The sequence below is a fragment of the Argiope bruennichi genome, chromosome 8 (genome assembly GCF_947563725.1).
Source record: "Argiope bruennichi chromosome 8, qqArgBrue1.1, whole genome shotgun sequence".
In the NCBI taxonomy this organism is placed as follows: Eukaryota; Metazoa; Arthropoda; class Arachnida; order Araneae; family Araneidae; genus Argiope; species Argiope bruennichi.
In genome coordinates this window covers 52585685-52613362 of record NC_079158.1, presented here as the reverse complement: position 1 = coordinate 52613362, position 27678 = coordinate 52585685, and the positions used below count along the sequence as shown (strand labels likewise).

The 27678-nt window shown below is 29.8% G+C and overlaps 3 non-coding genes across 3 annotated transcripts; all 3 read left to right on the top strand.

The window, feature by feature from the left end:
• The first annotated feature begins 6351 nt into the window (after positions 1-6351).
• Trnay-gua (transfer RNA tyrosine (anticodon GUA)) lies at positions 6352-6440 on the top strand. Its single transcript is given in 2 exon segments — positions 6352-6388; positions 6405-6440. It is a non-coding gene; the product is annotated as a tRNA-Tyr (tRNA).
• Positions 6441-8826: 2386 nt separating this feature from the next.
• On the top strand, positions 8827-8915 carry Trnay-gua (transfer RNA tyrosine (anticodon GUA)). The gene is given in 2 exon segments: positions 8827-8863; positions 8880-8915. It is a non-coding gene; the product is annotated as a tRNA-Tyr (tRNA).
• A 4764-nt stretch (positions 8916-13679) lies between these two features.
• On the top strand, positions 13680-13768 carry Trnay-gua (transfer RNA tyrosine (anticodon GUA)). The gene is given in 2 exon segments: positions 13680-13716; positions 13733-13768. It is a non-coding gene; the product is annotated as a tRNA-Tyr (tRNA).
• The last annotated feature ends 13910 nt before the right edge of the window (positions 13769-27678 follow it).

Below are 27678 nucleotides of genomic sequence, written 5' to 3'. Positions count from 1 at the left end.
TTAATTCTTTCTGAAGATTTGATATAATAAATACGGTTTGATGATTTCTTGTTAGGTTTATTTTGATTTAATTGCCATAATGTATTTCCTGATTGAATTTTTATATTGAAATAATTCTTGATAAATTCTTAAGACTCATGATATTATGCTTATTTATTTATTAAATGGTAAGCAAATCGTTTATAATAATTTAGAAATCACACATTAGTTATGTATATCACATAGGGATAAATATCCACCAAATTATTTAAGCAGATGTCAAAATTTTTCATTACAAACCGTTCGTCGAAATTTAGTCATGCAGTTGCACGAATTTCTCACTATAAATCATTCATCGAAATTTAGTCATGCAGTTGCACGAATTTCTCACTATAAATCATTCATCGAAATTTATACATGCAGTTGCCAAAATTTCTCACGACTAACCGTTCATCGAAATTTATTCATGCAGTTGCCCGAATTTCTCACTACAAATCATTCAGCGAAATTTATACATGCAGTTGCCAAAATTTCTCACGACTAACCGTTCATTGAAATTTATTCATGCAGTTGCCCGAATTTCTCACTACAAATCATTCAGCGAAATTTATACATGCAGTTGCCAAAATTTCTCACGACTAACCGTTCGTCGAAGTTATTAGATTCTATATATGTTTGTCATTTGTTTGCCTGTTCAATTCATTGCTACTCTTGGCAACCAATTGTCTTTCAATTTTTATCCTTTCTTGAGGTGATGCAGAAAGTTGCAGTTTGGGAAATATATTTCAAAAGCATCGTATCTTGTGTTTGTTCTGTTTAATATTTATTTTTACTCGAAGCTTACTATCATTGTTCAATCTGTGGGTAGTTCTGACTGCGCTTAACTGCCCATCTTCTGTATTTGTCTTCATTACTGCTTAGCAAAAATTAAAGTTTGCCATCTTTTTAAATAGGATAATATTTATGATCTGGATTATATTTAATTAGATTTTTAATTAATCATTTGTTGGCAAGTCGATTAATAAATTCATAAACAAAGACTATTTTTGAAACACAATAAAAAATAAGAATTTCTCAGACGACAATTTATTTTCTTACTATGTTTTTCTTAATAAATCGATATTATGCTAGAATGTTTCAAAGCAGAAGTCTATCTCCTGAAAACATTCTTTTATAAAATTTTCCTTTCTTCCAGCTCAAAAACTTGAATAAACTCTTATAAATCTGATAATGTAATAAAGAATAAATCTCTTAAAGAGCTATAAAATAAGCAGACGGAGAAAAAATGGCTACACAAAAAATATTCGAAAAAATTAATTATATTAAAAGAACAAAAATGTAGTCTTTGATTACGAAGAGAGTTGTGGAAACATATAAAATGAATACATAAACGGTACATTCCATTAAATCCCTTTCCTTCATTCTTTTACTTTCCGAATGACCGCAGCTATAGTCATGAGAGTTATGTTTAGGTATAGTAAAAGGCTGTGCGCTCGCTGCCCAATCAGATTGCATACAGAGTTATTTGGTGCAAATGAGTTAAAGTTGCTATTTCGAAAGCGATAATATTTTTATTCGACAAGATAAGGTGGGGATACAACTTACAAAATCGAGAATTACATTTATTATCATTAGAATGCAGAACATTTTCGATTTAGTACAAAAAGGCATTTGGTGTCTATTAGTGAAAAGAAAAAGCAACTAATAATGCACTTATATCGCTCACTATTTTCGAAATTGTGACGTCATAAAACGTGTAAAAAAATTAGTTATCACAAGAAGCCTTTATATAAATGCTTATAAAATTTCAATACAATAATATGCTTCTCTGTGAGAAATCCAAAACATATTTTTTTTTAAAGAATAATTTAAGTTTAACTCCCTGTTTAAATAAAATTCGTAATTGATCATCTTTGAAAGCTTGTTTTGAAAAATGCTTTTACTATTTAAGGGGAAAAAAAAATAGAATTAAAAAAACTAGTGCAGAGAAAGTGGGGGGGGGAGGGGAAGCAAACATTAAAAAAAAAGCAGTGACTGTCACTTTTGAGTGAGGAGAAGGGTGCGGTTGGGTGGGCTCGAAAACGTGAGAACATAAAAAAAAGCGTCCTGTGGAACACTCGAAGGAGTCGTGACCTGTTGCGGAGAGAAAAATTATGAGCAACACTTGTTGGCTTCTTAAGTTACCAAATTAGAAACAGCTGATGAATCGAGATGTGCGCAAAATTATCAAGTATTTGCTCAATTGTGAGGGATAAAGAGGGAAAAAATGTTCTCTTTAGGTCAGAATGATCTAATTTTTCAATCCCTTCCCCCTTTAATCAATGACTTTGATTGTTTTAATTTCTAATCATACGGCTTTGCGTTGCAGTAGCCAATGATTTTCACGTTTTACTTTCTTACATACGAAGTATTATACAAAGAGAAAGTATTGTAATCATAAAAATATTCAAACTCGAGATTTTGACGAATTTTAATGGGTCAGATCTTTTAAGTCTGGGGGGGAAAAAAAAAACTTTTGAAGAGTTATGTCTATGAACATAATAACTCAAAAATACCTTGAGCTGGATAGATGAAATTTGATATATGGTTTATACTCTAAATTTGTAGAATTATAATAAATTTTGTATAAAATCCATTCAGAGGAAGATTATGTGTTCGCATATAAATTAATACGACAACTGCAAAACGAAGAAAGCTAGATGAATGAAAGTTAATACACAAGTTTAACATCAGAAAGTCAGAAATGTATCAAATTTGGAAACAAATTCGTTAAGGGCTAAACCATCCATTAATCTATACTTCCACAAACGTGTAAACATGATAGATTAAAAAAGTAGTGACTTAAATATACGAAATTTAGTAAGTGATTTTGTGATCGCGATTCTAGTTCTTAGTCCATTTCGGTTTTAATTCAAAAAACTAAAATAGATATTTGTTTTTTTAGTACTTTTATATTAATTGCATCTCAGAGATTAATCGCAAAAGAAAAAAAAAATCTCTAGATATTTCATTCTAACAGACTCAGTACTATTGTCTAAGCTGTTAAAGGTAGACATATATTTTCTTTAAGAAATATGCTTTGGAATGATGTAAAGATTTGTAAGCTCTTTTTATTGTCAATTAGATAATTAAAATTTTTTAATGTTAGTTTTAGTCATTGAAACTGGTATTGTAAATCAAAATATGATTTATGAGGCGACCCAACTAAAATATATTTTCAAACATTGTCGTAATTATGCAGTTTTATTGCAAAAATACCACTCGCTCTATAATGAACGTACGCTACTTTCAACTAAATAGAAAGCCACATCCTAAATTAAACGTTTATTATGAATTCAAAAATGTAAAAAGTTTAAAGCAAAATAATTTTCAGCAATGATGAAATAAATATTACATATTTTATCTGAGACCGGATTTTTTCCATTTCAAAATATTCTATTGTAATCAATAAAAACAGTTAAATTTAAAACAATTTGATCTCAATGAATATGAAGAATCTAGGTAACGGAAATTCGGTATGCAGTTTTGTTACTGTATTTGGAGATCAATATAAAATTTTAGAATTAATATGTCAAAAGAATGATTATATGACGAAAATTTCTATACGCATCAGTATGAGTGGGCAAAAATATCCGTTACACAGTTGTGACTTTTGAATATAATGCCATTTTTTTTGTACTGTAATTGTAGAAATTTTATAATTTTTTTTCAAAATGATAATGCTTATAGTTTTTCATACTATTGTACAAAACGTTCGATAGGGAAGGTATATTGGATCTATAGTTGCCCAATTTGACACATAGTTACTTCTTGAATAGAAAGTGCTCAATAAGAATAAGTTTTTTAAAAATTTATATTTGATTTTTAAATCAAAATTAGAATGTTTTCTTTTAATAACGTAAAAATATAATGCTGCACAAAAACTAATTTTACATTTCTTTAATATTAAAAAAATCAATGGCATCAATTTTGTTTCTGTATTATTTCAAAAATAATTTAAAAAAAAAAAAAACTAGTCGCCTTTGGTGACTAACTTCATCACCTAAATTATTGGCTTTTTAGTTTGTTAAATGACTAGTGTGCCATGCACTTTTTAAATTTCATTTTGTTATATGGTTTGTTTGTTACTCGTTTTTAACTAAAAAACATGAACCAATCTGCTACGAATTACTGTGAGAATAAATTAAAAATGCTTATGCTCCAAAATAACCAGACAGAGTGGTCTCTTCCAAACATTTTTTCGCATACTCTCTAATAAACTTTTCATGCCAGAGAATGTTTTACATGGCATTGGCGTACAATATTTATGAAATATTAACTTTGGCGTGAATTTACCTTTTTTACTTAATCTATCGTGTTATCTGCGAGATTTTTGGCGAATAATCGTTGGAATGCGTTAATAGTATCCAAAAATCGAATTTGTGTTTTAGATATTTTTTCTCGCCCAACTGAAACAAAAATTTGATACAAAACTGCCCTTGTAGCCGCAAATTCCTATACCAAATTTGATATATTTAAATTATTGTATTTTTGATTTTTTACATTTATATGTTTCTGAAAGTACAGTCCGACAGACAATCGTTCCGTCGTTGAATTTGACTCAAAAGTTGGAAGTGCCAATATTGTTGACGTTAAATCCCTGCTCCAAATTTTATCTTTCTAGCTCTCTTCGTTTGTAATTATTGTGCTAACAAATTCGAACAGCTGGACTTCATCTGAACAGATTTTGTTCAAAATTTGATAGAAATCAGCAAATTTGATGTAAGGACCATATAACAAATTTTTACCGTGTTGCTCAAAGTGTTTTTGAGTTATCTTTGAGTTATTTTTGAGTTATTATGAGTAACAGACAGATGAACGAACATTTCCCAAAATATCTGCTTTTCGAACTTGAGTAGGTCTTGTTGCTATTGGTGACTAGGCGAGGATCGAACTCGCAACCTTTGGGTTCGTAGCCGAGTAACATGACCACAAGACAAAAGAAACTTCTCTTGTCTCGACGCTGATATCTGGCTTATAAAGCGTCACCACAATGTAATAAGATTTAGTTTTATAGTAAGTTTGTCTGCATTTTATTTTTGTTGATGCACGAACACAACAGTCTAATACGTGAAAATTCATCAAAAATCTTGAGTTCTAATTCTTTGAAGACTACTGTACTTCCTCTATACTGCGTATACGAGAAAATGAAATGGAAATGAAAATTCGACTTGCGTTGAGTTAGTATCTAAAGAAAAGTTTTTTAAAACCTTCAATTTAACACTGGTAAAAATGCGGGATTGAATGTTTTGAGGAATGAATTTGAGTTAAATCATAACATTAAAAACAATTTTATAGATTGTGTACTAAACTGAATTTAAAAAATCATAAAAATAGAGAAAAAGATTTCACAGAAATATAATTGATATCATCAAAAAGGAAATTTAATCGCAAAAACCGTTTTTATGCGATTTAATAGTTTTGAAAGATATGGTTATCAATTTAAATCAGTAAGTAAATCATAAGAGTTACTCATAAGCTATAGCGAAAGTTAAGCCTATTTCTTTTACATTGTCTTTTCTTTGTCTAAATGGAGTTTTTGATGACATCTGGATTCTCCAAAAAATGTTGATGATATTTTGCTGTTTTTCTTATTACAGATGCGTTGAATTAAGTGCAGCTGTGAAAACGTTCAATAAAGTAGTTGCAAGCTTTCGGTATCGATTTATTTGCATTTGACTGCTGTCATTCGGCAATAAATAATAAGAGATTTCTGTCTAATACGTTAACTTTTTATATAGAGCGGCATTTTCAAGTATATTTTTGTTACAATATTTTGCATTGCTTCGATTACTAGAATCTAGATTTATGCATATGTGCTTTGTAATTTTGAATTCATTAAAAAAAAATATTATACATTGTAATATACAAACCGGAAATCCGACGTGCTCCCGAATCTATTATGAATAAGCTTGTGCTCGAAAATTAAATGTTGCTTTATATTTCAAATGCATGCATTAGCGACTTGCGTTAAAAAAAGATGGAATTCTTAAAGATACGGCAAGAGGAGGAGGATTTGTAAAATGGCTCGATGTAAATATTAAATTTATTCTTTTGTAAACGATTATAAGATTTAAAATATTTTTATCAAATATATTAACTATGCATTTTGAAAACTTGTTATCGCTGGCATAGGTAAAGAGTACATTTTTAAAAGTAAAATGAAAATAAAATAATTAAACTTTAAACATTACTTTGGAATAAGGTTTCAGGGAAGAAGTTCGAATACCTTCCTTCTTGTATGCCGATAAAAACATGACCCCCCCCTCCCATCCTCACTGTTGGTTGACCCCAAATACCTGGTTAATACAGTTTCGAACCCTTCTATTGCAACCGTCGATAGCTCAGTTGGCAGAGCGGTGGACTGTAGGTGATACGAAGCAGATATCCATAGGTCGCTGGTTCGACTCCGGCTCGACGGATGTTGCCTTTTTTTGACTTCGGTTTTAAAACGTTTTCAATGACAGCTTGTGATTTTGTAGTTTTTGAAGTGAGTAAGATGAAATAAAAAAAGACAATTTAGGTTTTATTTCTGTAAAATATTTAATTTATTATTTACAGTTCATGTAGTTGAGAGATAAAATGCAAAAAAAGATTTAATAAAATAGTTAAAAAAATTTTATTACTGTAATTAAAATAAGTTTTTTTGAAATTTTAATTTTATTTTATACTTTAACTTTTAATTTATGGATTATTGATATAAATATCATGATATTTAAAAATAGTGCTATATTTTAAAAATAGTGCTATATTTAAAAATAGTGATATTTAAAATAGTAATAGTATAATAAAAATAATTATTTTTTATTACATGCGCAGCAATCTGGTGATGCACACACAAGATCATAGTTTAATTATGCTAATACTTTAACAGTAAATTAAGTTCTAAAAATATTAAACTAGTAACTATAAAATAAATACACATTGTTCTCAATTAAATCGAGCATAATGTTCTAAAATAAACTTTGTTACGTATTTTTAGAATGAAAAAGGTTTAAAGAAGAATAATCTTCGGCAGGAATTAAAATTTATTTGTCATATTTTATTTAAAAAGGAAATATCTTCAGTTAAAAAAAAGGTTCTACTCAGAAGAATCCATCTTCGACACTTTAATGGATCATTTTGGACCTCACTGGATTAGAAAAACACGCTTTTCGAATTATGTCTCTCTGTTTGTCAATGCCTCTCTGTTAATGAATTTTCAGATTTTTTTAATAATTTTTATATTCAGTGTGCAAATAAACAAGATAAGTAGATAAGTAGGTTAGAACACATTTGCAAATTTTTGAAGATTTTTTTTTTTTTTTTTTAGAGAGAGAAATTATTTTGAAATTTTTTTTTTATGTTTGGAATACAAGGGAAATGATTTAATTTAATAATTTTAGCTACAATTATCTACCGTATGAATTTTTTAGATTTCTAGAATTGGAAATTCTTGAATATATAAATGAATCAATTTCTTCAAAATAAATAATAGTTAATGAACCACTTTTTTTCCTTCGAAACTTAGAACACACTTTTAAATATAGTTAATATTGGAATCTTTGAAAAAATCTATTCAAAACAGCATAAATATGTTATCTTTATAATTTTTACAACTTGTTAAATATTTAGAAAAAAAAAAAAAGACAAGTTATAACCGAATTTTATGCAAATTTTAATACATTAAACACAAATACTTATTTAATTCTATTATTTTACATATTCTCAATCACAAGAAAAAATTTTTAAAAGGGAAATAGGGACAAAAATTTTGGAATTAATTAATTCAAGGTAGGAATCCGAATAAAATAAAAAGGTGAAATTAAAAAAAAATAATAAAATGTGTTTCCATTCCATTATCAAAATTATAATTACCTTTATCTGCACATAAAGACCATAAAGGAACATATAATATATTTTAATACTATAAATTTCCAAAAAAACTTAGGAAGGTAGATTTATATTGTCCTGCTTGTGACGTGTGATAAATATGACTCTTAAAATTGTTAAAACGAGGAAGTAAAGCTAGATTTCTGCTTTAAGTTCAATCTTTCGATTCTTTCTCAGTCGTGATCCAAATATTGCTGCTTCAGTATCTCGAGTCCATCACTTTTCGACGATTCTACCTTGTTAAGGGGTGAGAGTCGGAAGGAGGAGCATATTTCTGGAATCCTTCGCCATTGTTTGACCTTGATTTCTGTTCCATTAGATACTTTTTCATTCAGTTCTACCCTTCCTCCCCTCTCCCCCAAATGTATGTGAGTATACGGTCGTTTGTGATCGTATTATTTTATTGTAACTCAAATTTGCGTATTGATTGCTTATATGCCTAATTCAAGTGGCGAAAAACTTTCAAGAGTGGAACGAAGAATATTTTAGTTGTCATTATGTTTGACCGAGATTATCTGCCATTGTTAATCCTAAAATGTTATTAAAAAACTCCATAACAAATAAAAAAAAGTGTTTCGACATATGTATATTCTGATTATTTTGTAAAATAGGGAATTGGCAAATATTAAGAACATAAATCTTCCATTTATTCATCATAATTTAGTGTATAGGCCCCTTACAGTATATAAAAATGGCTATAAAATCTTTTATTGTGAGTTGTCTTCCCCCCCCCATATTACTGGTTATGCGCAGTTTTTACGCCTCCTAAGTTTATAGTCTGAGTTCACGTTATAATTCAATGTAAACATCTCCTTTCCAGCCATTTTTATTTTGACTAAATAAATGCATCCAGATGCATGTGCAAAAGTGTAGAGGTTTTCGGATCCGAAAATGAACAATACTTGGTTGGAATCAGGTTTAACGCAAATCTCACAGCCGTCGATAGCTCAGTTGGCAGAGCGGTGGACTGTAGTTGCTTTGTAACGGATATCCATAGGTCGCTGGTTCGACTCCGGCTCGACGGAAGATACCCTTTTTTTTTCTCACTTCGATTTCAAAACGTTTTCCTAAAAAGCGAATAATTTTAAATTGGGATAGATAAAATAATATATATATATATATATATATATATATATACAGTAAGTTTTCTTGCGATAAAATATTTTGATTATTATTATCAATTCCTTTAATCTAAAAGATAAAATGCAATAAAAAGTATTAAAAATTCTTTTGTGGATTAAATGTTTAATATATTAAAATTTTATTCCATTTTGCTTTAATTTGTAATTCGTTTTCCTATGTCTGTCGCTTGAAATGTGAACAAAGTAATTCTGAAACGGACCAAACTACACAATTGAACTTTGGTATGTGATTTAATTAATGGATTTTAGATTTATACCAAATTTTTAGATAAATCCAAAAAATGATTGACGTATATTAGAACCTCTATTCTTAAGAATCTGAACATGAAAATGTAAAAGTATAGAATTGAAGATGTGATTATTTCATGCGATCTGACTTTTATATCAGAATCGTAAATCTGTAACGAATTTCGATCCAAATATTCTAAGAAGAATCGTTTGTTTGTTTGCCTGTTCATATGTACACTCAAAATCAAAACAAGTAAAATAAATGAATTTTAGTATATGATCTTGGCATTAAAATGATCAATTTTTAATAAATTTCAACTGTACGCCTGTGTTAAAAAGTTTGAAATGTTTATGCAAGTGATCTTATCACTTGTAAATCACATATCAATATAAGAAAATGATTTAATTATATAATTTCAGATCAGATCCTCTTCCAAATATTTTTTTTAATTCTAAAAATGATCGCTTTTATCCTTTAATGTATAAATTTATCGGTTTCTACCAGATAAATAGTGTGTAGAGAACAATTCTTTGCTTCCTTCTAAACGAATTTAAATAAAATTAGTGGTAATTTTTATTATTTATAAAATGAACGTAAAAGTCAAAGCTAGTAACTAAAGATTATTAAAACTAGCAGCAGATTTTCAACTAGACAGACTGTACAACTGTCTATAGGTTGAGAATGAGCCGAAAGCTGTCAGAGAAAAAAGTGTGTTTTCTTTAATGCCTAATAAATGTTTGTAAAAAATAATAAAACCCAAAAACTCTACGAATGATAAAACATTAAGATAATACTAAGAAAACATGATGATATGATATATATGGATGATAAAACATTGAAATAATTATACTTTATCCAGTATAATTAGTCAGGTGACAGTGTCTCAGTATATTCACTTTGTTATTAGGATATTTATAAGGATATTTATTAGGATTATTATTACATTTTATCTTTCAACTTAAAGGAATTGATAATCAAATTATTTTACCCCAATTAAACTATGTTTTTTTATTTATTTCATCTTACCCAGTTTAAATACTCTAAAATTATTTATTTTTAATAAAAACGTTTTAAAATCAAAGTGGAAAAAAATACTACATCCGTCGAGCCCGAGTCGAACCAGCGACCTATGGATAGCTGCGTTAAACCATCTACAGTCCACCGCTCTGCCAACTGAGCTATCGACGGTTGTGAATTGTATGTTTAAAACTGAATTCATCCAAATATTTGGATCACCTCTTTTAAAAAGAATCCAACGATTGAATTAAAAATAAAAATCTAGTTTTTCACTATTTTAATAATTTTAGGAATCATATTTATTACAAGCCGCATGCAGAATAATGTAAATCTACCCTGCAATGAGTTTTATTAAATTTACTAGCCGCCTTTGGCGACCAGCCGGTTCGCCAATCTTAATGTTCGTTAAAATTTTAATAATTAAATATTTTATGCAATTTCTACTTTAATAGCTTCTTCATCAAAATATTTTAAAACTTCAAATTTTGATTATCATATAATTCATTCATAATATTATAAAGTCCTTCAGTCCTAACGTAATATGTTATCTCTCTCATTTTCTGTTAGCACCCGTAGAATTTATGCTTTAAATTAAAGTGGAAAGAATTTATCTTCAATTAATATAATAATATTTTTTACTGAAACAAAGCATTTTTTTATAATCTGATTACTGAAAATAGAGTCACTCAGCGTTTAAACTTTATGGGCACTAAAGAATATCTTTTTTAATTTATGTAATATCTCAAGAGTTGGTCAACAAAATTTTCTTAGATTCATTATGAGCAGATCGATTGATTAACAATCTTTAAATTTAAATGCATCAAACACTAAGAAAATAAAACGAATCGTTTAAAATAAACGGTTGAAAACAGGTTTTAAAAAAACTACTTAAAAAACGATGTACTTAAAACTATAAGCATATACAAAAAATATATAACTAACATAAGTACAATTTACTTACAAAAGCATGCAACTAACCCAAAAATAATTTAAATCATCCATTGATAACATTGTCATGGCAACAATCAGAACACAATGCGCATGCGTGAATTTTCTTCGCCGGTTACGTAACGCAAATACGTGATTTTTTTCTACGCCAGTTGGGGTAACGCTATGCGGATTAGAAATTTTTAATTTCCATTATTCTGTTTTATTTTAATTCAAAAGTACTTCAGAATGAATCTGAAAGATTGATTCATTAACAATGTTTAATTTTAAATGCATCAAACATTAAGAAAATAAACAGAACCGATTGAAATAATCCGCCGAAAAATTTTAACCCTAGCCTTATTACTGTTGGGAGAAAAAAAAAAACTGAAGCCTTTCTCGTTTGGCGCTGGGGATAATGGAAGATTTTTTTGGCGGAAAAGTTGGCGGTGGGGAAAATGGAAGATTTTCTTGGCGGGAAAGTTAGTTTTTAATTAATAATTAAAATTCTAATTAAAAATTCGAAAAAAGAAACCCCAGGTGCACATTCCCAACCTCCAAGGTATACATGTACCAAATTTGGTAGCTGTATGTAAAATGGTCTGGCCTGTAGAGCGCCAACACACACACACACACACACACACACACATTGAGCTTTATTATAAGTATAGAAGCTGTATTGGCTTCCAGAGTTTTTTGGAAATTCATGAAATGATATTGAAATATTTTACATGTTCGTTTATGTTCTTAGTGTGTAGATACAGGTAATTATATTTTTGGTAATAGAATGGGAACTTTTTTTATTACATTTTGAATGTAATATTTTTATTTTATTAGCATTCCTTAAGAAATACAAATCATACTTTAATTAGTTCCTTATTTTGTATACCAAATTTTATCTGCTTAGCGCTTTGCGTCTTGTAGATATCGGGTTTATTTATACTCGAACGGTCAGACAAACATACTGCCTTTGAATGGACTTCGCTCAAAATCTACTTCGGTTCTTATTCTATTTACCGAATTCCAGCCATCTAATTCATAGCATTTTTGTTTTATTATGTTCAAAGGCAGACAGCAGATTGACAAACACATACAAAAAATTTGTTGTTCGGGTTCAGATAGGGCTGAAAACTAGAGTTTTGTCAAAAACTCGAGTTCGAATTTTCTGACAATACTTCCTCTATACTTCGCATATAGTTGAGCATCGGATTGTAAAACCCTCCGCGCTTTTGCGCATGCCTTAGGATGGGTTTAATTCGTCAAAACAGGGGTGAAAGGAAAGACGGAAGGAGGAGATGTTTACATTTACTAGTATCTAATAGGGGAAATCCAAGGTCAAAGGGAATATCGGAAATGCACTCATCGTTCCGCTTTTCACCCCTTAATGAGATGGAATTGTCGAAATGCGGCCGTTTCAGAATCTGTTGACGAACTACACCAGAGTATAAAAATATGGATGCTAAACAATCTGATGCTATAACAGATAAATAAAAACAATTACATATAGCAAAGATAATAAAATAGAAAAGAAAATCAATCCTAAAATAGATTATTAACGTATTAAAAATGTGGAACTAAATTCACCAGTTTGTTAAAAAAATGACCTCAAAATGTGCAATGCCTTGGGTCACAAAATACATAAAATCAGACACTTTGTAAGACTTAAAATTGGTTCAAATCCAATATCTGCTAAAATTCTATCGTTTACATCAATGACACGAGCACATAAATATATACAATGCATGGCCGTATGTACACATATGCATGCATGTACTATTCGTTTCAGTACCCTGAAACAACCACTTTTCGACAATTCTATCTCACTAAGGGGTGACACGCGGAAGAATGAACGCATTTCCGGAATTACATACTTATGCGTTCAAAAAAATTTTTCACGCATATGTGAGTATTGTATCGTTTCTGATCGTATTATTTTATTTTAATTCAGTCATTGAGTAATCCGAGTTTACTTGATTGTTAAATGTAAACAACTCCTCCTTTCATCTTTCCTCTCACCCTTATTTTGACGAATTAAACCCATTCCAACACATGTGTAAAATCTCCGAGGGTTTTGAACTAAAGCATTGGAATTAAATAACCAATGATTCTCATTCCTAAGAAAAGCGAAAATAAAAATAAAACTCATTTTTAAAAAAAAAATGTGCATCCTATGACTGAAAAATTAATAGTTATTTTAGCTTCCGCATTAAGATATTTAAAAACATACAAGTTATTTTCTCTTATTGCATAACATTCCAAAATTTATTAAAAAAAATATGGGACTAAGTATTAACATAACTTATTGTAAAATATTAAAATATCCCGATGTGATAATTGGTGATCTCGTTCTAAAAATATTTAAAACGTTAAAAATTGCTAGCCTAGATATTTTTTTCAACTTGGTCTTCACAATTTTCATCTCGAAGGTGACCCAAATACTTGGGTGAGTTCAGTTTTAACCAGCGACCTTGTAGCCGTCGATAGCTCAGTTGGCAGAGCGGTGGACTGTAGGTGGTACGAAGTAGATATCCATAGGTCGCTGGTTCGACTCCGGCTCGACGGATGTTTTTTGTTTACTTATGTATATAAATATACATTATCATTCTGATTCTGAAATGTTTGTAGTAAAATAAAGCGATTTTGTAGTTTTTAATCTAGTTGAATTAAAAAAAAAAAGGTGCAACAGATTTTTATTTTTGCTTAAATATTTTTTAAATCATTATCGAATTTTTTTAAGCTGAAAAATAATATGTTATGATTGATTAAAAAAAATACTTTTGTTACTGTAATAAAAGTTATTTTTTTAAAAATTTTAAATATATTTCTGCACCTCATGCTTTCAGGATTTTAACTTGCCCACAATTTTTTTTGTTATTGTTAAATTACTAATTTTCCCTTTTTATACACTTATAAATGTTTTTTAAAAAAACCGTTATTTTTTTAGGGAAGAATTAGAGATGTTATAATCATGTACCAATTTATTACAGACAATAATGATTTTAATTAAATGTTTTAAGGCATTAATTTATCAAAACCAAAAGTGGTTCTAATAAAATGTTTGAATATCTTAACTTAATAATCTTATAACTTAACTAATATCTTAACTTTCCCCAGCTGTATTAGTCATGTTTAGCTAAATATATTTAACATACTTATAATTCAAATAGTAAAAAAAAAAAAAAAAAAAAAAAAAAAGATTTTCTGCTACTAAAATTGAACGAATTATACAGTTTTGAATTTCATTATTTTTGACCAATCATTAGCCGTTTTGAAAAAACGTTGTGAAATGAATGGTGTCTCTTCTTTTCCACAACCGTTGAAATGATCTATCTTAGATCAGAATACCATTGGAAGCTTCATCATTTGAAGTTTTAATCGCTGAAGTGCAGATATTGTGTGCGTGTGCGTGCGTGTATATGTGTGCTTAAATGTAATGTCAAACATACTTTGCTAAATATGATTAAGAAACTGAGAAACTATCTAAAAATCTCGACTTCATGATTTTTTTTCAGTAGTAGTATGCATTGATTCAAAGGTACAAACAATAACGATTTGTGGTGTTTAAAGGATTTTTTCCATCTGGAATTATACATCTAATTCTGCCGGCGCGCTGGGATAGGGGTAGCGCGTATTTCCCGTGCTCTGGGCGTCTCGGGTTGGAGTCCCGGTTCGGGTTTGGCTGTTCGTCTGTGTTCTCTCTGTGAGATTTGTGAATGTGCCCCCATGTAAAAAGGGGTTGTTCAAGCGAATGTGACTCATCAGTATCTGAGACGCATTCTTGGCTCTAGATGGCGCAACTGACAAACAAGAGACTCTCTCTCGGCTTAAAATTGCTGAATTCGTCAAGCGGGCTTGTCTATGACTAGCGCCAGAAGAAACAATAGCAGCAACAACACCTATTTCTGAGATTAGAATATTAACTATACATGCGACGAACATAAAGGTTAAGTTGTGCCGCCTTAAAAATGTTTACCTTAAAGGCTTTGATAAATTTAGACATTTCAGAATTCTCATAAAAAAAGAGCGAAAAAAAAAAAAAAAGAGACAGCGAGAGAGAAAGAGAAAATGCTTCTGGTTCTGTTTCATATCTATTTGGATAAAAATAGGTCTGTTTGAATAGGTTCGAGGCGCCAAGGGTATAGAAAATATATAAAATGGAACGAGAGGTATGAATGACATGCAGTCGTGGCACGAAGATATCAGGTCTATATCTTATTTTTTGATATTCATATACGTGAAGAAATACTTCAGTTTATATATTCTTATTTGCTCACGGCATTATAAAATGAAGCAAAATTTAATCGAATTTGCTAAAATATCCTAATATTCATAAATGTTTCTATTGAATAGAGATATTATATATGTACATATTTAATTATTTCAGGATGTCGACTAGGGCATACTGTTTATCTTAATCTTTACTTATAATGAAGACGAATATGTGCTTATGCTTGCATGTGTGTTGGTGCACCATAAGCCAGACTGTTTGGTCTAAAGCTGCCAAACTGTCATATGTGTACTTTGAAGGGTGGAAATGTGCATTTCGGAGCTACTTTTTAAAATTTTAATTCTAGTAAAATTTTAGCGATTTCCATTAGAAATTCTGAAAATATTCCAGTAGAAAAATAATTTTTACGTTATCTTAAAATTCAAAAAAATTACCTTTTTAACTATGCAAATTTTCTTACCACATAAATATATTTATCTATATTTAATCAATTTTTAAAAAGAATCAATCAATTTTAATCAATTTTTTGAGTATATTTTCCAAAGAGAATCGGAAGAATTCTGAACAAATATTAAACGTATCAAAAACAATACAAAAAAAAAAAAAACCTTCTAAAAATTCTGGAAGAAGACCCAAGTTGTTCATAAAAGTCCCTATTGCAGATTTTTTTGTTTTGTTTTTGTTTTCGAATCCGATTTTTGTTTTATCATCCTGTTCTTATTGACAAAACAAATTCTAGGAAATCTAGAAATATATTTACTTACATCTCTGAAGAATCTGTAAAAGATATAAATTCAAGTTTTATATTGTTTTAGGACAGAAATTAGATTACATTGTTGTACCAAATTAAAAAAAAAAATTTTTGTTGTTGGGTTGACAAAAAATAAGAGAAATACATAGTAAAAGGAACAGACAGGCGTAAGACTTCTAAATATGAATTACACATATATATATATAAATATAAAAAAAATTTGAATTAAAAAATATCTTACTGAAGGAGCTATTTAGACTAAGTTATACAAAATATTTAATTAAAAATTTAGCGGGCATTAATACCAGCAAACCAGTTGGTTGTGAAAGGTGGCTAGTACTAAAATAAATTCAAGAATTGAGATATTTATCAAAACTCTGCTTTTCGTATTTACTTTAACATTCAAACTGTCAAATGGACATCTGAACACACGAATCAAATTTTAAAAAAATCGTATTTAAAACTTAATTTCAGAAGCTATGATATTTCTAAATGTCAACAATTTGATTTATTAATTTCATTTATTTAATCATTCAAAAAAAGATTAAGTCTGTTTTGATCATGATAAAAATTTCATTCCTAAATAATTTTTGTTAAATAAAGTTGTATGAATTATAAATAAGATCGCTAAAAGTAAGTTTAAGTAAGAATACAAAGTAACAGCGAAAGAAATATATTTAACATTCTGGAACAGTGTTGAAATATATTTGTATCATTTCAGATTCCTTTTATCTTTTTTTTTTAAATTTTTTTTTCATTAGAGTTGATTTAATCATTATAACGCTGAATGGAATTTCTTAGTTCAAAAGTAACATTTAGCTTATACATGTTTCGAATAATTCATTTAAAATCTTTTTTAACATAACATAAATTCCTTAAAACAATTTTTTTTTCCTCGAATGCTTTATATAATCACGAGGATAACAAAATATCAAAATTTTCTTTTCTAGAATTCAAAACATTTCGAAGTAAAATATTATATTCAAAAATAAAAGAGAATGTCAGATAACTTAAAATTTTTCCTCTTCTAGAATTCAGAGAATTTTGGGGGAAAAAAAATTGAAAAATAAAACAGATAGTGAGTGTTTCACTATCTCCAGAATACGTGCTATTAATAAACATGCACTTTTTAAAACAAGTCTTACACGGCTTAAAATATCATCTTCATCGTTGGTTCACTTTAAAAACATCTGGAATGGAAAAGAAAATACTAGTTTAGATAGTATTCTAATTTTACTTAATGAGATAGTTTCCATGACAAACAACATTCAATGAATTCTATTTTCATCATTATCATTTCATCATTATCTTGACTTATTTGATCTTCTCCAGCTGTAACCATTCAGGTAGCTATACAAGAAGCAAGTCTTTGTTTTGAATTGTTTTTTTTTTAAAACTTTATTATTTATTGATATATATTTCCAGGGACAGATTAAATTTGATCGAGGTAATTGTTGAATTATTGAATTTTTTAGATCTCTCTGACTATGCTTTGAGCTTTTCGGCTAATCAATGATAAAGTTAAAAAAAAAAAAAAACATTACTTCAAATTCTTTTAATCATTTTAATTGCATTTTTGTCAATGGTCATTTATTATTTAATATTTACAATTAGTTTAATTATTTTTTTGGCAACTAGGGCATTTTGAATTCAGCTATTTCATTTTCATACTTCTTGCATTGTTTGGAATTATTTTTTTAAAAATTTTTAATGTTAAAAAGTTGTTACTTTTTAGTTATTTTAGTTTACAAAATTTTCATTATAACTTTTCGTATATTTAGTATTTAAGAACAAATTTTGAAATATACTCAAAATCTTAATTCCTTATTTCGACGTTGTCTGAATATAATTCAATCATTTTATTAAAGTTTGGAAAAAATAATAAAATAAAAAAAATTTCTTGATAATGGTATGATTGAAAAGATAAAGTTCTGAATTTTAAGATGTAATAAAAATAGTTTTTACGAAAAAAATTTCTTCAACATTATTGAAAATAAAAGGCAACATCTCAACTATATTTTATTTGATTAGATATTTTATTAACTTCTGCACTTAAAAACATTTCTCTCTTATTCATTCATGCTCTTCTCCTGAATAACAAGTATGCAATGTTTGATTATTATGATTGAAATCAATCGATCTGTTTAGAAGAAAATGCGGAATACATAGACGCATATAACTACAATGATTTGAAGATCTTAAATTTGCATCATAAATACTGTTTAAGAAAGTAAAGAATTTTTATATAAATGTAACCCTTTTGCCAAATACTTAATATAATACTACCACATAAATAATTTTTTTATATTACATTTGATAAATCATAAAATTGAAAAAAGTTTAATTTAGGATTATATTTTGAAACTTAATCGTAAGTTTCGTTTTACTTAAATCGTAAGAAATTAAAATGTCTGATATAAAAGCGATTATTAATGTCTAAATAATCGCTTTTATATCAGAATAATAAAAAAATTTCAGTGATATCACTTTTATTCAAATTTTTTGCGTTAGGTACGTACATTGTTTTAGCCTAATTTTATTAAACTTTTCACAATATTTTCATTTATTTTACAAAAATTTTAATTATTTTAATTATTTTTAATTATTGGATTTGTCATTAAGCGCATTGTGTAGTTATTTTAAATATTTTATGTACGCGTGTTTCTTCTGTTACATAACTAAAATTAAAATCTAAAAATAAAGATTGACGAGTTGAGCCAAAGCATCATCATATTAGGACGTTTCAAATTATCATATTACAACGCCTGATCTTTTGAATCTAATTAATTTCAATATTGAATAACTATTTCTAAAAATGTATTAGAAAAAATAGAAAAGGATTAGAATAAAAAAATTACTATTTAGAAAATTAATAAATGTATATTTTTTAAGTTCTGTTTTTGTCAAATTTTTTATTCATTGTTCATACATTTGAAGTCAAATGGAAGAAGTATATATTTCACTATTTCATAAAATGCAATTGAAAAAAAATTAATAAGTCCTAAAAACACAACGGCATATGCAAAAGGAAAGCTTTAAGAATTTAAACACGAGGTCTTTTAAAAAATTATTGCTATAAATATTCAGAATATCAAATCGTTTCAGCAGTGAAAATAAATGATTAAGTCATTCAAAAACATCCAGGAGTAGATTTTTTTTGTATGAAACTGCTGATTATTTTTTAATCTTTGTTAATGGCGCTGTTTGAAAATATGCCAACAAGGAAATGAATCACTATTTATATGCAGGGAAAAGAATTGCTCTTTTTACTGATAACAGCGTTGACCACTTCTGTCTATAGTGGCAACGGACGACAAAATTTATAAATTTTTTGGGTTTAGTACAAAGCATAGTCACCAATAATTTAATTTACTAGATTAAATTATAAACTAATGTTTATTTTAGTGAATAAAAATATTTATCGGATTTGGTTACAAAAAATTAAGTATTACAAACATATTCATTTTATTTTTATTTTCTAACAATTTTACAACAATTAAACGCACGCAAGTGTTCATTATTTACAGTGATAAAAAAAATGATAAAATTTGTGAAGCAGAACGGAATAGAAAACACAGATTTCATGGGACTGACGACACATTATCAAATTCAATGATTTCTATCTGCATCTTGACTCGAGGACAAGTAGCGGATATCTAGCGCATCAAAACGCAGTATTTACTAAGAGATAATAAATAAACTAAATTGACTAAAAGAGGAAATATTGATTGTTTCGCAAGAATTAATACGCGTTTGTTAAACGCGATAAGAAATCACGAGAAATTCGATGAGAAATTAAATTCGAAGAGCAGATTACGCTCGCTAGAATCAATTTATAAAAGCCGACATGGGAATATATATTTCTTCTATCTGATTTTCCCCCTCTGAATTTGAGATCTCACTACCTGTGTCACGTGGGACAATTCACAGCAGTAATTATTTAAGTCAGAATATTTCATTTTCGTCATACAAAAATGAAGATCTCATCACAATTTTCCCTTCACGCTTATTTTAAAAAAAGGAGAAATGCTTGGATTATATTCCGAAGGTCAATTCATTTCATTTCACAAAAAACTTGTCAAACGAAAATTCTCACATCTTACTTTTTTTCCCAAATGTATCCTTCCTCCCCCACCCTCCCCCCTCACACAGCAGTTAAATGATTGGATTAAGTTTCGAAGGCCAATTCATTTCACAAAACTTTTCAAACAAAAATTCTCACCAATGACTTTTCTTTTCCCAACAAACGATTTTTTTCCCCCTCTTTCTTTCTCTTTCGCGCCAACTCAACTCGAGATAATTATACGACCTGGAAGCAGGGAAAACAAATTCGATGCGACCAAATTTATCGCTGGGAAAAAGAAGTAAGAGAATCACTTCATTTTCGTTGCCAATTTGCGGCAGGCTAATTTCCGAGTGGTGTCGCGGTGCAGTTAGGCGTGTCTTTCCACGGGAAAGAGATTTCCTAGGCAGGTGCGATGGAGAAAACAAAGTCTTATTCCCACCGTCTTCGGATGTAACAGAGGAATTACAAAGGGGGTGGAATGCGCAAAAAACAGGGGTCTCAGGTGTTTTTTCGTTGGGAGTTTCTCACGGACTGAGAAATCCAAGATTTTTTTCTCCAACTTCTAATTGCTTTTTCTTTAAGCCTGAATCTATTACCATCAATTAAAAATCAATTTTTACCTTTCTTGAAGTTCTGTTGAGAAATTAGGTAAAAATGCCCTTTAAGTTAACATCACTGGGATAAAAAAATGAATTATTCCTCTCAATTCTATTATATGACATATATTTAAATTCGATATATTTGGAAGAGTTTCGCTTCAAATACTTTCTCTTTCATACTTCCATTCTTCGTCCATAATGTATTTGGAAACCTAGTTGAAATATATTTTCCTACACCAAAAATAATGCAAAATTCTTTTGTTTTTTTATAGTGTTTTACTATCAACAGCAGTTGCCTGCAAACCAATAGGGGATCATGGTCAATGGTCACTACTCATAATAGTCGTAGTCAATAAACATATTTCATTGTTACAAACCCTGACGACCTGCTACTTCTCCGTGAATAATGATTGGGTTTCTAATCCATAGAGAGATGTTCGTCTTTTCTTTAATAAAATATTTTCAGGCATCATCTGTTCATCCTGAAACGACCATTTTTCGACGATACTGTAGCGATTTGAGATGCGCGAGGATAGAACCTGGGGCCTTGTGGTTAGAAGGCCAGTAACATAACCATTATGCAAAAGCAATTGGCTGTGCAGCGTCATTGTTAACTGGCTTATATGCTATTCACCATAGACTCTCCCTCCAGTGAGTCGGAGGTGAGATGAACAATATGGCTGTTGAGTGGTGATGTATTAAGCTGTTGTCTAATGGGCCTGTACCCAGATGAATAGCGAGAGTGTGTGGGTGAGTGGTTGCTGCGTCAATTGAATTTGACGACTTTGGTTTGCTGTGGGCAGATGGCGTCACAACAGCTGTTACGAAGGTTGAAGGTTCATCGTTCGAGGTCACCAATGTAGCGAATTGGTATCTGCGAGGTTAGAAACTTGGACCTTGTGGTTAGCAGTTCAGTAACATAACCATTATGCAAAAGCAATTGCCTGTGCAGCGTAGTTGTTAACTGGCTTATATGCTATACACCACAATACTATCTCACTAAGAGATGAGATGCGGAATTATGTGCGAATTTCAGCAATTTACTTTTATGTTAAATGTAACATACTCTCCTCTCACCCCTATTTTATCGAATTGAACCCATCGTAACGCATGCGCAAAAGCGCTGCAGATTTTCGGATCCATTGACAAACAATAGTAGACCTTTGTTGATTTAATAACATTACACCTGTTCGGTGCAATACGTACATGAAAATTCCCATTGGAGTCAATCCTCATTACATCACAGTGCCATTAAAAACTTAACAACCAGGCTAATCAGTCTTCTCATTGCATATTGTCTTTTGTTTTACTGTAATCTCTCTTCCGTGAGTAAGTTGTGTAGATGATAAATAGAACGGAAGAAAATCACTCGATTCAATAGTTGATAAAATAATGAAAAAGGTTTAAATTTCATTACAGTAATTAAATCTGTTGTTGAAAATTATACAAAAAAATATTTTTAAAAAATTGCCCAAATGCAGAAATTTTAAATTATATTATATTATTATATAAATTATTATAAATAATATCATTTAAATTTTAAGAAGGTGTAAAGTAAATTTTTAGAATAATATTTTGGGACTTAATCGCTGAAAAAAATATCAAGATCTTACTTAATTTTTAATCAATAAAAATTTTTAATTAAAACTCCTAAAAAATAATTGCTTTGCAGTGCGCATTTTCATTTCTCGAAATATATCAGAGTAAAATTTTGGTAACTTTTGATCAAATCTAATGAGGATATACTACACTCATAAAAATAGATTATTCGAGACTTTGATAATCTCTATATTTTCAGATTTTCTTGAAACCTGAAACGGAAAAAGCCATTCTTCGAATTAATAAATGAAAAAGGTTTGTCCCTGGAAAGAATAACTTGATATGCGATTTTTGTATGCAATTTTTATTGTATATTTGCAAGAAAATTTCGGACGGAATTTGTCTATTCTATCTGTATGTTCCTCCTGCGATGCATTATCACTAAAAAAATAGCAAGCATGAATTAAGAAACTTGATAACTTTTCTTGATGTCAAAATCTATGAAGGGATATCAATAAGAAACATATATATTTTTGAACATGATAATAAAAAATGCAATGACTGACAATATAAAATAGAAATGAAAGTCGTGTCAATTGACTACTTTTCGACACATCTGCCATTCATGTTAAAACATTTGTCTCCGTGCTTGATCAATTTGAAAATCCAGGTCTTATAGAATGTCGCCGGTTGCGAGTAGAACCGCTGTCACATGGCTCATTTGAGGTCGTAGTCAGAGTCAAGCTTCTGACCATCGATAGGTTATGATATTTCAAACAGATGAAAACCTGAGGGTTCCAAAGCTGCACAGTTTCCCTACAAGTTCTTCGGACATAATCCTCCCCTGCCCTTCGTGCAAAATTGGAAAGATTCGGTTTGGGAAGTTTAAAGAACAACACCATACAACCTGAACAGCGAATTCTTAGATTTTTTTTTTATCTATTTAGACCCATGAAGAGGTTACTCCGTGGTAATTATGATGAAAAATAGAAGGAGTCAAACTTCTGACCACCGAGTAGCTCTTGATGGGTCCAATACTGGACTGTTTCCCAGCAAGTTCCGCGGATAATTTCCACTCTTCGTGCAAAACTACAAAGAATAGGAATGGGAGTTTAGAGGACTCACTGTAAAACCTGAACTTCGAACTCCCAAGTTTTTTTCTGATTGGACCTATGAAGAGGTTAATCAGTGGTTAGAAGCTTGATTCTGACTACCACCTCAAACGACATGTGCCACAGATTTCCAAACTAATCCAGCATTGGGACAAATGCTTCAACATGAATGGCACTTAGTTCGGAAAGTAGTAAATTGTCAATATTTTCATTTCTGTTTCATATCCATTGCATTTTATATTATTGTGTATAAAATTATGTGTTTTACTTAGTGATTCCCCTCAAGCCCGTTCCGACGGCCCGTGCGCTTCTTGAGACAGGTGCATTTTGCCCTCTTTCTTCTCATTTGTGGTTTTCCGCGGTTATTTGATGTCTGTTTGTTTTACCGACAGTTTTCTAGAAGCTCCCGATCGACTTATAGAGACGGGAGTGATCCTACAATGAGTCAGATGGAAGATTTACGACCATATCCGTAAAGGTCAACGGGTTCGGAATGGACTTCATAGGTCTCTAATTTTGGGTTCAATCAATCCATGTGGAAAATTTTAAAATGCCTATTCGATTCTCTTCAATATATAATAAGCACATAAACGTCTTCTATTATAGAAGTATTGAAGAGCCTCGATTATCCGAACTGATTACGACCATATTCACATCGGATAAACAAAACTTCTATTATGAAGACCAAATTTTAAATATCTTTAAAAGAAAAAGAAGAAAAAATATATCTTCTTGTCATAAAGATTTTACATGCCTTTTTTTTGAAACATCACTTACTTAACATTATAAAATATAAACATTAAATATTATAAAAGTGTATGTTTCAAAACGATTATTCATTATACACACGATTTGAATATTTTCAGTGAGTATTTAAGTATGTTCGCAAAAGAATATTTCCCTCCCCTCCACTCTATAGCATGGAATTTGCCGCCACTTTTACAAGGCCATTTTTGAATGAGAGTACATAGAGGTACTTAAGAATGTAGCTGCGTTTCAGTTCCTCACCCAGAATAACTACTTGCATTATAAAACAAAATAAAATTACCTCTTGACAAAGGACTTTTTGCCAATAGCCTTAACTGTACATGGTGCCCGGTGCAAAATTGATTTGCAAGGCCTTGAAACAAACTTTATTTTAAAAAATAATAACTGACTGGGTTTCGCTATACATTATATTTCACAAATCGGTGTAATATGGATTAGAAGACGACATAAAAGGGATTAATCATAAATATTTCATAAAGATAGCATTTTATTCTCAAAAATAATCTATACTTATATAAAGCTCAATGTGCGTGTGTGTGTTGGCGCTCTACAGGCCAGACCGTTTGACCTACAGCTACTAAATTTGGTACATGTATACCTTGGAGGTCGAGAATGTGCACCTGGGGTTCCTTTTTTTAAATATTTAATTAGAATTTTAACTATTAATTAAAAACTAACTTTCCCGTCAAAAAAATCTTTTCATTTTCCCCACCGCCAAATGAGTAGGGCTTCAGTTTTTTTTTTTCCAACAGTAATGAGCTTAACATTTTTCGGCCGATTATTTCAAATGATTCTCTTTATTTTCTTAATGTTTTATGCATTTAAAATTAAACATTGTTAATTAATCAATCTTTCAGATTCATTCTGAAGTACTTTTGAAGTAAAATAAAAACAGAATAAAGGAAATAAAAAAATTCTAATCTGCATAGCGTTACCCCAACTGGCGTAGAAAAATTCACGCATTTGCGTTACCATAACTGGCTTTAAAAATTCACGCATGCGCATTGTGTTCTGATTGTTGACAACGGATAGGGACGTTTTGAAGGCTTAACCTGTTTTCGACCGATTATTTTAAACTATTCTGTTTATTTTCTTAGAGTTTCATGCATTTAAAACTAAACATTGCTAATTAATTGATCTGTTCATGATGAATCTAAGAAAATTTTGTAGAAAATTTCTTGAGATATTACATAAATTAAGAAAGATATTCTTTAGTGCCCATAAAGTTTAAACGCTCAGTGACTCTGTTTTAAGTACTCATATTAAAAAAAAAAAAAAAAAAAAAAAAAAAATGCTTCGTTTTAGTAAAAAATTTCTTTATATTAATTGCAATTTAACCAATTCCACTTTAACTTAAAGCATAAATTCTACGGGAGCTAACAGAAAATTAGAGAGACACATATTATGTTATGGCTGAAGGCTTTTATAATATTGTGAGTGAATTATATGACTATTAAAATTTTGTTTTAAAATATTTTAATGAAGAAGCAATTTAAATGGGAGTTTCATAAAATATTTAATTATTAGAATTTTAACGCGCATTAAGATTGGCGAACCGGCTGGTCGCCAAACTCAGCTAGTTATTAATAAATCAAGAAATAAAAATTATTGTGTTATACTACATCTGCAAAATACTAGAGTTTTTAAATCTTTGTTTCATTTCCTCGCATATTTTGTTACTAATTCGTGGACAATAGCGGCATAATTTATTCTCTTTGTCTAATTCGCATCTGATAGATAAAATATCAAGGAGGTAAATCGTTTTTACCTAATGTGAGATTTCAAGTAATTTTTATTTTTTTCAGTCTTGAATGAATTTTTAAAATAGGTAAATGTTAAGGTCAATATGGAATAGTAAAAAAAAATCTAATATAATTGAAATAAATTATTTTCAAATAAATTTTGCTATATTTGTAATGATATGATCCTGGGAAATAAGACTCGTCGTCTAACTTAGATATCATTAAATAAATCAATTCAATTAATATTGTCTTGGGAAGTCGCATTCAATTCTTTGTAACATTTAAGTAGATAGATCCTCTTCAGTCAGTTTGCAAATTGTGAAATAAATGAATTATATATTTTTTTAAAAACATTCAGTATCTGGCTTTCGCTATATACTTTACAGTTTTGTCTTTTAAAAAGATTCATTTTCTAATAGAACTAGAATTAAGTGTTCAGCAAGTAATAGTAACACTCAAAACACCTGAATTGCCTTGGAATGGTGGACATAAAATGTACAAAATCCCTTGATATACTTCAATAGTATGTATATTTCGATTAAAACAAAGAAAAAACAAGAAAAAGAAACTGAAATATTTTTCTTTTGCTTAGTCAATCAGTAGTGCTGGGCTCTCAGAAATGTGGGTCCTTTTGCACTGGCACAGGTCGCAATTCCTTCGGGCCGGTCCTGGACATGACATCCTTCCCGGGTGGTCAGGTTAGTATTAATTTCTGAAGGCTTCACCTCATAAAAGATTTCCAGAGTCAAGATTGACACCATTTTCTAAAAAATGATAAATGAAAAACACGATTCGAATGTCTACTACCAGCTCGCTTATCTTAGATATTGGTTGACAAAAGTACAGATAATCAAGGTTCTGCTTATGTGATAATTCAGTGGATAATTTTTTTTTTGTTGTATTTGACTGCATGTCTTATGTATTTAGCATCCCCATAGTAAGATCGTTGCAATTTTCAGTCCGACCAACAGTACTGATTGCCTTTCACCAGCATCTCCTTGACTCACTGGTATCGTTAATCGACTTTTAATTCTGATCATTACCAGTGTTCGATTACAGGTGTTCTAGAAAGGAATTCGTCAAAGATTATTCTAGAAGGAGGAACATTCTTTGAAATTTTTCTAGAGCAGTGTTGTTTGTGATTGCCAATTTGCGTGCTTTTTTTTCCACTCCGTTTCTAACCAGAACGGACCTCACATCTTCATCCTTTTGACCCCTGGGTTATTTTGGCGACCTCTATCTTATTCGCCCACACTGCAGTAATCATGATCTTCGAGTTGTCGGTCTTCCATCATCATTTCCTCAAGAGATTTCACTCGACCACCAAAGCTGAAACATAAGATTCCTTGTTTGGTGAAAAAAAAAAAAAAAAAAAAAAATTCTGGAGAGTCACTTTTGATTGGATGGATATAATATGTAGCTAATAGCGAAGACTGAAGTTTTATAACTGCAGCTGAAAATTAACAAAAGGTTATATTGAAATTTATATAACATTTAGAATTTCCATTTATATTGTTTGCTAAAATATTATTTAATACGTTTATGAAAATATATTCTTCCAGTTTCATTTAATTATACACTGCACGATCATTTATTTTTCAACTGAAGTCATGTAACTTATTATAAGTGAATTAGATGAAACTAAAATAAAAGTATTTACAAAACTAG